The following is an 11,901-nucleotide window of genomic DNA, read 5'->3' on the forward strand; positions in this document are numbered from 1 at the left end:
TTGCTGGAAGAGTTGTATTGGCCAGACAGGTTCGTGCATGAACTGTAGGCACAGAGAACACAAGAACCTTGTTGAAAAGACTTGTGCCGGGCAACGTACCTTTAAACTGTAGAAGCTATGCCTGTGCTCCACTTTTCAGGGAGTGCGCAGTCATTACAAAAGAGAAGGATAAGCTCCCACATGAAGTGATCAGACACTTAAAATCAATCATCCTAAAGATAACCTTAACGTTGCTATGTAGGGGGCAGAGGGCAAAAAATGATGCCTTTGCAAGCCTTCGCATTGGGCACTTCTTGGAATAAAAATCCATTTGTAGTTCAGCGCTGTGTCCAGTCTTTCGTAATGTGTCCTTGTAAAACAATATGCCGAAAAGGCAAATGAAAGGACACACACGTATGCATGCATGCATGGAAAAAATACCAAGCAAAAATATGCACCAGAAAAAGTGCAGAATAATCCCACAAGTGATACCATCAATGAGTAGATTGCTAGTTTCAACATGAACGAAGTTTGTATGCACCCACGGGTGCTGGAAGGTTTCACAGCAAGGAAATAGGTGCAATGTTTCCTAGTATGTATGCCATTCCGAAGGTGCATGGCATGAGGCAGCGCAGATGAATTAAAAGCATGTGTGGAGCCTCAGATTCATCAATTAAACCGACTGTACAGCCTGCACGAAGCAGCAGCTGGGCACTGAACGTTACATTCAGCGGGGATAAATATACTTGCAAAGCAAGCATAAGAGTGCGCATAAGTGATGTGTACATGGTTGCTGAAAGGAATGAAGAGATCTAATTTGTGTTATTTTGCGTAACGACTACACTAAGGTATAAACTTTAAACTTGGGCATGTTGGAAAATCATTTTTGGGATAGCGTGAAAAAAAAAAAAAAAAAACGCAGGCAAGACGTAAATAGGACAAGGCACTGTACTGTCCTGTTTACATTTTGTCCGAGTTTTTTTTCCACACTGTCCCAAGAATAAAGACAATAGATATGCAATATGAATTGGGCAACTATATTGGAATTGGCAAGCAAAAAGAATTAGTACATGTTATTTACATAGAACTTCTTATGACAATAAACTATTGACATAAATAGAAAGCCAAGACCACTTAAAGAAAACTCCATCCCTGCAGCATGTGTTCATAATAAACTGTTTGCAATATACACACTGTCCATGGCCAGAATTTCCAGCAAGCCATGTTACAGATCCTTGTACATGGCGTCTTCCACATTAAAAGAATCTCAACAAGAAATCTGCCAGTCTGACGATTTCACAGTATGTAGTTCCTGATGCAATAGCAGTAATGGCAGGTAGGGAAACAAAATTAACATAAAGAACCATCATAGTTGTAAGCTAAAGCAGTGATGGAGGGGTGCTGAGAAAGGATGTGGTGGCGAGGTGTGCTGGCCGATAAAACAGGTCTGTGCTTGAATGATGGGAATAAATTCCTGTATTATGCCAAGTACGCACATGTACAACTCTATACAGCTGAATTTGACATTTCTAATAGCCTTTATTGATTGATTGATTGTGGGGCTTAACACGCTGAAGTAAAAGTTTAACAGATAAAGTTTTAAGTTTAACACCTCGGTTTAACACTACAGTAGTAGTGGAGGGCTACAGATTAATTTTGACCATCTATAGATCTCTAACGTGTGCCAAAATCTTGACACTCAGGCATTTTTGCTTTTCGCCTCTATTAGAAAAGCAGTCACTGCGGCTGGGATCAAACCCAGGTCCTTTGGCTCAGCAGCAAAACGCCTCAGCCACTGCACCACCGCGGCGGGTGTCACACAAGAGGAGACGACTGAAGATGCCCGATCACGTGCCGTGAGGGCAACCAGAATTGCCTACAGCACTTGCTCGGGCCAGACGACGCAGGCAGCTCAGCAAGTCACTCTTTAGCCTTCACCCACACTGTCTGGCCCGAAGAGCAACAGGATGCACCACTACGGCTCCTTTTATTTTTTCTTACTTAACACAGTTCTCACAGATGAAATCATTACCACCACTTTTTCTTTACCTTTCAGGTCGTCATACACTAATGATTATTTTTCCGGGCCTTGCCAAAGAAGCCAAACAAGTCCTACGGACTACTCTCGCAATGCATTTGACGTTTTCAGTAGCCTACAGCCCTATCGTCCTATCTGTGTGACGTCACACTGAGATTTGTCTATATGTATAAGAACGGGAGTGGAATTTACAGTCTCAGCTCATCATTCACTACCCAAGAGAAATGGGAGCAACACAATCGTGCTCTCTTTTAACAGCTTGATCAAAAAGGAGGACTAGGGCCATTGCTATTCTGAGGAACATTAAATGAGTAGGGTGGTCTCTGAATGCTGTCAACTTTAAAGCCAATATTACACTTTCAGTACTGAGATCAATCATACTTCAACAATTCTACTCCGTAGCTATTCACAGCAACATGCAATAACGAGGCAGACAGAATTTAGCAGGACGAATCAGAATAGATAAGATATTAGAATGCAGGAAGATAGTAAAAATGGTGCAGTTGCTATTTTAATTTCAATAAATTTTCAATTAGCACTGCAATTCTTTGGATGCTTCATGTGGCAATAATTTGCAGAAATCTTACTAGTATATCAAATAAATTTTCTTGATACTCCAGACCACACGTGGGCAGAAGCTGTCAAAAGGATCAGCCAACTGGAAAAATAGCATCAGAGCTGTCTTATTTTATAAATAAGCCCTCTCAAGAACAAAACTCATCAAATGGAACTTGGGAGAATTCAATGATTCCTCTATGTTCTTTCAAAGAAAGCTGCTATTTTCATTCTATGCTTTTCATTGTTCAGACTACTACTCAGACGAGGTATAATGTGCCAAGTACCTAAGACTAAATTATGCAACACAGAATCTGCACACTACATTTTTAAACTTAATCACACGTTTTGCAGTGTGATAAAAAAGATAAAGGAACATTAACAGGCACACATGAAGCTACGAGGACCACCTGTCTTTGTTCCTTTTTTGTATGTGAGCCTTATGTGTAGATATAAATTTTTCCCAAGGATCTGAATTTCCCCCATATATGCGGAATGCCAGGTTGGACAAGAAAGTATGGGCTCAGCTTGAATTAGAAAGCAGTGCAAGCATAACGCATTGCATTTTTATATTAATGTTCAGCTAATTAATGTTGACAAACTCTTGGCTGCGTGCCCATCACATGCTTCCTTTCTACTCTGGCCTTTGTTTCCACAATGCACAGTTGTGACAACTTTTTGCCTCTGTAGTTGCCCTTTGTTTTAATACTGCAGTTAAATGAATTTTGACACATCTCTTTTCCCTCATCCTGGGCAAGAAAAATGTTTCTGAAACTGCTTTTGAGCAACTAAAATTAGAATAAGGGGCAACAATAAGGGAAACTGCTTCCATGGGGCGAAAATTTGGCACATGCTCGAAGTTCTAACCGTGCCCAAACCAATGGCCCAGCCACTTCCCTTGTGGCTGGCTGCTTCACTGAGGAGGCACTTGTTAGTACAAAGGTACCACTCAATGATTACTGGGCATGCGAAAAAAGTTTTTTGTTTTGCCTTCGAAGGGAATGTGAGGGGAATGATGATTCTAACAGGATCAGTATCAGCTGTCGGTCAAAAAAAAAAGCTAAACGTGTTTGTCATAAAACCCACAGAACAAACAGTGAAGTGAGCTCGACAAATTAAACCATTTAAGCCGAGGGAACTCCACAAATTTGATAACCTGAATTCCAAATATTTGAGTATGAGCGCAAAAATGGCACATGTATACTGCCAAATCATTTTTACATGCGACTTCCTCTCCGCTACAAAAACGAAACAACTGACAAATGTCAGGCACATTCATACTTCCATGCAAGGTCTGGGAAGGAAGCTCAGCTTGTAGGGCACTGCAAGGCATGAAAAATGCGCCTGGCCTTTAAAGGAACAAGCATTGTGCAATCAATTCATCGAGTTACAGCTTAGGCTGCATTTAAAGGTTCTCCACTCAATTACATTCGTCTTGTTTTTCAAGCAAAAGGAGCGTTCGAAGGGCCATTCCCCTCACCACTGCTGACGTCGGCTGGAGCAACAAACTCGCGAGTTTACGATCCAGCCTTTGGCGGATTGCAGGCACGTGTACTGTGCACAAATTACACTGAGCGAACACCAAGTCAACATTTGCATACTGGATACAGGAATATTTAGTTTTGAAGAGAAGAATACTACCAAGCACTGCAAGCCAGTGCGGCATGTTAGAAAAGTAGCAGCGTGGGGTGCCCGGTGTTTTCCCTTTTAAACTTCGAATAAACTAAGCATCAGTGTGGGCTAGTCGGTGGCTACAATAATGAGACATTACTATTTAGCATGTGAGAGAACGGGATGGAAGGGGCCCACAGGACAAGCATTCGTCTTATGTGCTCGTTTTGTCCCATTCTCTCGTGCAATAAGAAAATTAGTCGCATTCGTAGCTAGATGTCAACAAAGCAATGAAAAAAAAAAAAAAAAGCTAATTGCATCATCATAACAACAAAATTGGAGGCAGTTGCCAAGAATTTTATGCCCTTAGGGGCCGTTCAAGCCAAAAGTGGATTTTGGCCTCACGCAAATGAATAAACGCTACAAGGCTATAAAAAATCTTGGTTCAGCAAAAAGGAATCAACTGAACTTGTTCTTTCATGCAAAAATCCATACAGTGGCCATATCCAAAGGAGACTGTCACTGAGATGAATTCGTGGCTGGGTGAGGTACTTGTGTTCTTCCAGAAATACTTGCATTTGCATATTTTTGGTGATCCTTATTTAGTGCATGATTCCCAAGAGGGTTCGATTTCATATCCACGCACAATTTTACCGGTGCTCATTTAATGTTTCTTGTGTTGACATAGAAGATTTGTTTTGTCCTATTCCACAAAGAGTTCGATGCCGTGAAAGAGCCCATCGATAACTCCGGGCCTAAGGCTCTTCAGACACTTCTGGCTCACAGCTTCCCTGAGCTTCTGCGTTTTTACCTTTCACCTACTGTCGTTATTCCTAATGACACGACCTTTATACAAAAGAATGGTATGTGTATTGCACCGATTGTGACCTTTACTTAGCTGCCTTTGGGCAAATGCCTCCCTGTTTGCGCAGACTCAGCAGTAAGTGTGAAGATCTGCAGATAATGCAAAATTTTCTTGTAGCATTGAAGGGTGCAGTGATAGAGGACAGGTGAGTTGCGATAAACATTTTGGAACAAGTCAAAAGAGATCAGCCTCACTTGTGAGTTGCTTGCAGCTCCTGGATGTCAAAATCATTTTTAACAAAAGTTCCGTCCACTGGTCTTACCTCCATCAGACAAGGAAGGAAACCAACACTTAGTTTTTACGCAACCCCCTCTATAAATGTGAAGAGAGTGATGGCTCTTAAATGCCTGAATGGTGCTCTCACAAGTCTTGTGACCACAGGAAATCTGACAGCATACAAGGGCAGTGCCAGCAGTTGCCAAGTGCTGGTTTCCCGAATGAGACGGTTGTGTCAGCCACTAACATTCTTATAAAAGAAGTCTAATGAGCGGGCTGAGCAGCAAACCATGGCACAAGTGCGCCCAATGCTGCTACCATATATTCACCAGCCCTTGCACCAACTTCAAGGTAGCAGGTAGGTGCCACCTATGCGTTGTTTTTCTGTCTCACAAGAAGTCGAGTGTAAATACTATGTTGTCTATAAGATACCTTTAACCTGCGGAATATTCTACAATGGCCAAACTGGCCACTGTCTGAACGACAGACTAAGGGAGCTCAGTGCAGCAGCTAGTCCTGTTTTGGCAGCAGGAAGGACGCTTGGCTAACCCCTCCTGACAGTGCACATGTTCCCCTGCTTTCCACGCCACCCGGGAGATGGCGCACCACCTGGAGACCACAGTGCATGCCCGTGAAATACACACCCTTTACCACTAGGCTACATTTAGACGTGTTTCTCTGTGCTGCTGGTTTACACAAAGCCGTGAACGAAATAACAGTAGCCATTGCCGCTTTTCCTCACAGATAATAAGAAAAATTGGCACATAGAATCGATACAGCTTTTGCTAGTAATGAATAAGCTATCCCCCTAAACTACCTCTCTCTCACACTCACACACAATACAAACTGTGACGCCTTTGAACTCTCATGCCATCTACCGCCCCGCTTGGGAACCTCGACTCCGCTTCAGGCATATCTGCAATAATTCAGTAGTTATCATCCTTTGATACTGCAAATAAGCATTTCTTTATAAAGCTAAATATTTTTCAAATGGCAGTGAAATATTTTTCAAGTTTATAAACAGTTCATGAGAATTCAATTTCGCAAACTGGAGGGAATGCGAAATGTTGAGGATCCAAGAAGGTTTTCACCTGTAGGCTTTCTATGTAGTACACTCGTAGGAATCCACTGTGTGAATTCTTCAATGATTAAGTACATCATGAAGAATACGCATAGCTGCATGTGTACAGAAATGAATGGAGAAACGATGTCAAAGCATGATGAATATGGTACACACTGCCTCTCATATACAAGTGTTAAAGGGCTTTGAGAGCTACAAGGACGTGTACAAAGTGATCACACCTTGACAAGTGTATTGCTGGAAATATGATTTAAAATTCTTTACTGTAAATAGACATTTCCATTCATTAAAATTATTTTACTTAAAATACAATATTCTTTGAAACTGTTTAATTGATGATATACAAGGACCTTTGAATTCCCATTGTTTTAGAACAAGTCTTGAAGGTAACCCAGCATATAAACATTGCCATTTTCATTTTAAACATGCTGAAGTTTTCTCTGAATTCTTATCAGGACCAGTATTTCAATTATATTATGATCTATTTATTTAGCAAAACTATCAGCGATGGCATATACCTGGTTATTTATAAATCAAATAAAGGCTTCCTTTCATCTCCGCTAGATCAGCACGAATTGGTAGAGCTCCTTTATCAGCGTAAAATCTAAAACGCGTTTTGCAGGCGAGCTCAAACGTAAAATGTTGCAATATGCCACTTGTCACTGTGTTAGCTTCAATCATGTTTTTAAATAGCATATCTTTGTAATCCTGTGCAAAAGACAAGCCGGTTGCATTGTGGTTTAGTGTCACTGTTGTCAGCATCCATCTTGACAGCTGCAGTTGCATATTGCTAGTGGAGCTAAAACATGCTTTTATAAAATTTTAATGACATTGTAAGCAAAAAAAAAAAAGGAATATGGTGCTAGAGATGATCATCTTCCATTTGGGCCAGAGAATGTGTGGAAAATGTAAGTTGCAGTCCCTTTAATTTTGCACATTTTGCAAATCGCCTTCAATTAGAGAAAAATGTCATCAAAATATGTTTTGAAAAAAAAAAAAAAATACTGGTTGCCTGCTCTTCCTTTTGAAATCTTGACTGCAATGCACAGCTTATATTATATGTCATTGCAAATAAAACAATGCCAAGTGTAGAAAATCACTACTGCACAATAGACATTTGAGTTTCACTATCATACAACATTCCTCCCTAATTATGCTGCATCTTTATATTTGACGCACCTCGTGTACAGTTTAGTACAGGTAGGATAGCTTGCTTGCCTCTGCCGAGAACTGTTCCCCATCCTTTCTGGTGCACATGCACGCACATAAATAGGATATAGTCTCTCATTGCCTACATTGGCCTTTCAAAATATATTCACAATGAAACATCAGGAACGTAGACACAAATGGAAGAGACCTTTTAGGACAGTATTCATTTTGTATGCGCAAAACATTTTGAAATTTCACGTCCAGTTGAATTTATAAAATATATGGTATTAAGGTCACAACATCTTACTCAAAGCAGCAGCAGTTTAATAACACAGAAAATGCCAAAAGCAGAAAAATGTGTATCTCTGCCCAACATTCTATGCTATCTCTTATGACATTACAATAATGGAAACTGAAAGGGGATTGGCACGCTCGCTAAATGTTTTTTCTTCTCTTAAGGAAACAGTTGGATAATACCTCGCAAAAGCAGAACAAACAAGTTTGGCAACTTTTACTGAATACATCTTTCCTGCAGCCTGCGACTACTACGAAGCAGGCTGTCTCAAACAGTGAAGGCAGCCACCACAGTTTTGGTTTCAATCTGGCTCCCGTGTTCTGCCCCAGTGCAGTCTCAAAAAAATGGAAGTGAGCGCTACCATTACTTCTTGCTACCAGTGATAGCTACTGAAAAAGCCAGCGGCAAAAAAGTGATATTAATACTGCAGGCGACTAGACGACCAAATGGGCCATCACCTTTGACATTCTTGGCACTCAAGCTCCGTTAATTATTTGTAGCCATGCTAAAAGCAGTGGGAGACAAAAATCGGCTCCTGATTCACACGGACTGCACATGCTGAAAATGCAAACCCTATACATATTCAAGTTTATATCCTGAAGCTGAATTTGACAAGAATGCTCCAATAGTTTTAGACCAAACATTACTCAGGGACCATGAAAACAGGCTGCAGTCAATTTTCACTGCTGTTCTTTCAATGTTTATGCCTTTCTTCCTAAGAACCAGGGTTTAACTCTTCCAAACAGCCTACAATGACTTGCTCAGAGGCTTGCAAATCAAGTTACTGCATAAGAAATCCTGTTCATCAAGTAATGAAGCAGAAAGGCTCTCATAAAAAAAGATTAAGCTAAAAGAAATTTCACTAATCGGAAAGACCCGATGAAATACCACCACATTTCATTTGCTGTCACTAGTCCATTTAAAGGGACCCTGGGACAGTGCAGCCACTAAGAGAATGGTTGCCATGACAGCCGCCAGCATTGTCCTTGGGGCACCTGAATGGGATTGTTATCAGTGCATGCCAGAGCCATAGGAAGCTGCTGACACTCGATAGCCAGCTCCAGGCCGAGATCCATTACCAAGAGCTGTCTGGTCGTCCCCCTCTATCCTCCTTCCTCTCACTGTCATGGCTGCTATAACAGAATCTGGCTGATCAGCCTTCCTTCGGGAAGCTCCTTTGTTCTCGACTGCCGGTTTTTCTCCCCACCCAATGAAGGCAGCAATGTTACGAATTTACCTTTAAATTAGAAAAAGATTTACAAAGCAAATCCATCCCTTTCTTCATTGAGAGAAATGCGTGAACAAAAAGGACCCTAATGCACAGAAAACATTTTTGGGTTTTGTCCACATTTTCACACTAGTTTCTTGAGCACTAGGATTTCGCACAGAATGAGGCATCATTAATACAAAATAACTAACACTGAGTTCGAAACAAGCACAATGCGATTTTTCATTCATGCGCAACTTCCTGCTCTTCTTTACAGAGCTTTGTGTTGAGAACACATTAATTTGAAACAAATGGGTTAGTATTGAAGATGCTACTGAGCTTGGCATCTGAAACGCAACCTGGAAGCCACAATAAACCCTGGTAACAAAACCAAGAATACACCCAAACATGAGTAGGTTTTTTTTTTATGTGGATGCCTGTCACGGCCTTTTTTCTATTTTAAGTGACACCTGCCTCGTAGACCTCGTCCATCCCACACACATATCTTATGGTACAACATATATCGGCGGGTAAACAATATAAAAATGACGTAGGCGATCATACTTAGAGAAAAAATTCGGGAAAAAGAAAAGGACCCCAAAAGAATCGAAAATGTTGCAATCAAGATTCTGACCGAATTAACACTGGTAGCACACACAACATAAAACAAGCATTGATGATCGTAATTTTATAAACCCACAAACTGGTTTTCAGGCCTGCGCGTTAATGGTCATGTACTTTCCGCCGACAACGAAGAAACAAAATTTTCAATATAATTCGTCCTACATTCGTTATAGTTCGAGTTGAAAAGGTTGAAAGCAGTCTGCGAGTGCTTTCAGCCACAAAGTTTTGCTGGCGCTACAAGCCCGCTTTCACCGTTGCACTGGAACAAACGCTGCATTACGTTAGAGCAAAACATGCGCTAGCCAACTTTGCGGAGTTTGTATTCACTCTTTCCGCTTCTTCTCTTGCTTTTTAACTTTCGAAAAGGCGGGATTCGGTGAGCGCAGGGTTTGCGAGGAAACAACTGTTTCAAAACATTCTTAGCGAACCTCGCTCGCTGGCAGACAAATTCGTCAGCGCGGCATGCCCTTTTAACACAACAGCCAAGCTTCATTTAAAGCAGTCGTTATGCTAGTCATGCAGCAGCGGACAAAGCCACCGCACAGAAAAAAACGCTGGGCTTCGTTATCAAATCAGGTCAGATGATTTTTTTTCTTCTTTTCTCCTCCAAGTGCCGGGCTCAGTGTGGTGGCGGCGTGAACAATAGGCAGCAGGCAAAAGGGGGAAGAAATGAGGAGAGAGTGCCGGAAGCGTCAACTAGCAGCTACGATCCGCGATATCGATACTGTCATAAAAGGGGCCCCTTCAAGAATGCCAAGCATCTGCACCGGCAGCCGACGAGACATTGCTCAAGGCACTTTCCCAAGTTGTCGTGCAGCTTGCGCTGGCGTTCTCATTTGTAAAACAAAAAAAGAAAGGAAAGAAAGAATTAGGCCGGCAAGCCGATCGGGCGGCACTGTAAAGCGCTGCTGCCGCTCATTTCTCCTCTTATGAATCATATGGCGTTCGAATGGGCGACGCGCGATGCTAACAACGGGTGCTCATTTCACAACTGATTGAAAGCAGAATGCCGAAGGGTCCAAAATTTCAGCTCCGACCACGCTGCAACCACCACCGACTACGATCGGTGTTGCTTGCAGCCAGTCTCTGGGCTCACACTGGACTCTCGAATGCATTTTAGAAACACGTGCGTCTTTTCGGTCGCTGCAAATGCGGAGCGAGCGTCAAAAAACTCGCTCCGCAGGGTCAGTACCCTTGCGCTCCGGCGGACGACCCAAACAATATCGATCGCTCGCTACGAAGACTGGCTCCGCCGAAACTCGCCGACGCAACAGCCGCAAGGCCGGACAAAGGCACTCACCTTTTTCCATTACGATTCGCGTCCGGCGGTTCTTTCGGCACAGCAATAATTCCTCGCTTCTGTCAGCCTGCATAGCAGCCAACTAGGCCTAACGCGAATGTCGGCTGGCAGTCTCTCCGAAACCGAAAACTCCACATTCACGGGCTCACAGGACGCTTGCTGGAACCGATCTAGCAAATGCATCGGTATGCCCCGGTTATTGGAGCCACGCTTCATGCAGAGCGCACGACGGCATCGTAGCACACTCCCGAGGCATTAAATTTGTGTAACGCGAAATTACACCACGAATCACGGCGTTATGCGCCCCTCGCTCAAGGCAAAAGCACACCGTTCCAGCTTAGTCACACAGTCCATAGGTGTCGCGACGCGCTTTTGACAAGCACAAGCAACCTCTTTCCACACTACGCCAACTACGCTCGCGCATGGCTCGCGGTTGTTGCTGATCGTGAGGTAGTGAGTGTTGCGCCTCCGATGTGTCGCCAGCCTTTCAAATATGAAACTACTAGGTTATAAAAATTGACAATACGTGATAAAGGCAATTTAATTTTTTTTAAGTCTGATAGAAAATATATATATTAACATGTGCGCTTATGAGTGAATTTGGCACTATGAATGAACTGAACTTTTATCGCACAGAGAATCTGACAAGCATTGCATATGAGCTGTACAGCCCTCGTGTGACGTTTAGGCGGGTCCTACAGCTCCGTTTGTGTTTAAGTAGGCTATAAGCACAGCCAGGTTACACATAACTCCATCCATGTGGCAGTTGTCATTGCCCCACCAGAATTAGTGTAAAAAACGAGTAGGAATGATATCATTGTTTCAGAATGAGGTTTACCGAGTTTACCTAAACGAGGGCCAACTCTGGCCGTCTGGTCTGTAGACCATGGAGTTAAAAAGGGCTGCGCGTCGCCATCTTCCCACAAGCGTGTTCTGATTGGCCATTCAGGTTCATTGCGGAAGCTAACAGCCAATCAAATA

At 42.5% G+C, this 11,901-nt stretch overlaps 1 protein-coding gene across 1 annotated transcript in view; it reads right to left on the minus strand.

Moving 5' to 3' along the window:
* Hr39 (Nuclear hormone receptor FTZ-F1 beta) overlaps window positions 1–11,759 on the minus strand; it is an 82,466-nt gene extending 70,707 nt beyond the window's left edge. The window contains exon 1 of the mRNA XM_077686164.1: window positions 10,921–11,759. The gene's annotated coding sequence lies outside the window, so the exon portion shown is untranslated. The remainder of the gene's footprint in view (window positions 1–10,920) is intronic.
* Between the last annotated feature and the right edge of the window lie 142 nt (window positions 11,760–11,901).

Source organism: Haemaphysalis longicornis, unplaced genomic scaffold (assembly GCF_048455015.1).
Source record: "Haemaphysalis longicornis isolate Haplotype H1 unplaced genomic scaffold, Haemaphysalis longicornis Haplotype H1 scaffold_1, whole genome shotgun sequence".
NCBI classification, from domain to species: Eukaryota; Metazoa; Arthropoda; class Arachnida; order Ixodida; family Ixodidae; genus Haemaphysalis; species Haemaphysalis longicornis.